The following is a 2,472-nucleotide window of genomic DNA, read 5'->3' as shown; positions in this document are numbered from 1 at the left end:
ACACTTTGCAAATTTGAGGATTGAATTTAAAGAGTTGGGTGAGAATCAATCAGTTAGGGTTTGTTTGGTTTTGCGAAAAATAAAAAGAAAAAACGAAATGAAATGAAAAGAAATTAAGAGAAAAATGATCATTTTTTATTTTTCAGTTGAAATAAAAGTAAAAAAGAAAAGTGAAAAAAAAGTATATGGAATCCATTAAATTTTTTTACCTCCAATTTTGGATAAAAAAAATACTAATTTATCCTATTTTAATATTATTTTTAATATGTTTTAAAATATATAAGAATAAAATTATCATTTTATAATATTATATATTATTATTTTATTTTTCTTTTATCTAAATATATCTAAAAAAATTCACTTAACTTCTTTTCTTCTTCCTCTTCTTTCCTCTATTTTCTTTTTCCATATTTCTTTCTTTTTACCCAAATTAAAAAAAGGTCAAGAAAATTTCACGTAGCTTTCAACGAGATTTTGGAAGTGTACTAATTCAATCGTAGAACGTATTTGCTGTGAATATCAAGTCTTCCTCCATTTTTAATAGTGCCACTCACATTTCTGTTTAATATTATATCATATTTTTTTTTTTGCAATCCACTAGCTAATTCAATCCTACAATGTAATTGCTGTTATACGTTAATGCCAAGTTTCTCTAAAATTTGCTAGAATTGGCAACTCAAATTGCAGGTTCAAAAAAAATTAGTGAGAATTATTGAGTTAAATATTTTATTTATTTATTTAAATAAAATTAAGGTGCAATTTATCTCCACTTTTACAACCAATCAAAGATACCTGTACCTAATAGTATAGGCACAACTTATAAATTTACATAATAGAGTCAATTTTTTTTCGTGAAATCTTAGTCTCCGATAAAAAATAATAATTTCATTTTTTGGGAAAAATACACAAAAGAATAACATCTGCCTAGTTTGATAAGGTGCTAATTTGAATATAAAACAATTTGTCTTTAACTCCAAGTGTGGTCCGACAAAAGAACAATTTCCACCACCTCTTCTTTATTCTAAATTCTTTTTTTTTTAGAATAATACCTAAAGAATAAAAATAATATTTTACATTTTTAAATTTTAATACATCATCAAATCATTTTAATGCTAACAAATTCTATGAAAGATAAAGAGACATGTGTTTAGGTAACTATATTTTGGCTAATAAAATTATGAGATACAAAATATTTTTGTACGTCAGAACACGAGATAATGTAATAATAATATTTATGTTTTGTTTAAATAATTATGTTATGTGTGGTAGTAAATTTTGTGTATAATCATATGCATGGAATTAGTGAATATTCATTTGTATATATATTTATTTAATTTCACTATTTGAATAAGCACTCATGAAAAATCACTAGTTAGTTGATCAACATAGAAATATCACTACTTAGTACTTACCAGTTACCAGTAGTGCACCCCAACCCTGAAAGCATTATATTGACTATTGAGGCATAGTGAAGCCAGTTGTTTTCACCATCAATCCAATTGCATTGATGGTTTCTTGAAGAATACTTTGCTTAATTTTTATTAAAAAAAAGACTTGATCCCTGAATTTTTTATCTGCGAATATTTAAATTTTTGAAGATTTTAAAATATATTTAAATTTATGACTTCTTTAAAATATGGACAAATTGATCCCTACATTTGATTTGTTTCATTTTAAAAATTATCTCACGCGTGCATCTATATCAACTAGATCAATAGAATAGGTGTCACCTTTGATTATGTTATTGAGTCTGACAAATTCCAAATGAGCATGAGAGAAGTCCAATAAAAAATTTATTTATCTTTAAATAAAAAAATCAAAAATCTATTTATCTTTTTCTCTCCTTTATTTATTTCTTTCTGAAATCACTAGGATGTAATACTACTAGTCCAATAGCATATGGAATAGAATAGGTCTTCTTAAAGGAAAATGCAATGAACGACAAATTTGCAAGTTTGTGTAAATGGTGATTGTGAAATGCCTGTTTCTACTTGCAAAGATGGGAAACCCTTTATAATTAGGGGGATTCGGTGCTATATGTGTGTATTATGGCTCAGCAGTCACTACTATTTCTACCACTATTAGCAATTCTCACCAATAAGCCAGCAGTCCAGCACGCACTATTATAATTCTCATCAAATTATATAACTCACTATAGCAATCTTCTATTAACACGCAATACATACAAGCCAAAAGCCCAAAACTAAAAAGCAATTTTTTTTTATTAGGTCTGAGGTCTCAAAAGTAATGTTAATTTGAGGGTAATTCATATGAATAAATAGTTTAACGTTGAAAATAACAAATGTCCTAAATATAAATAAGTTATACGCTTTATCTTAAATTTTTATATGAATTAATTAACTTGTTTTGATTTGAATTATTTACATATAAATTCAATTAACTAGAGTCGAATTAGCATGCAATACAGTAAATTGATTAGATTTACTAGTATACAACACTATCTGATTATAG

This window comes from Arachis ipaensis, chromosome B07 (assembly GCF_000816755.2).
Source record: "Arachis ipaensis cultivar K30076 chromosome B07, Araip1.1, whole genome shotgun sequence".
NCBI classification, from domain to species: domain Eukaryota; kingdom Viridiplantae; phylum Streptophyta; class Magnoliopsida; order Fabales; family Fabaceae; genus Arachis; species Arachis ipaensis.
Note: the sequence above shows the minus strand (reverse complement) of the source record.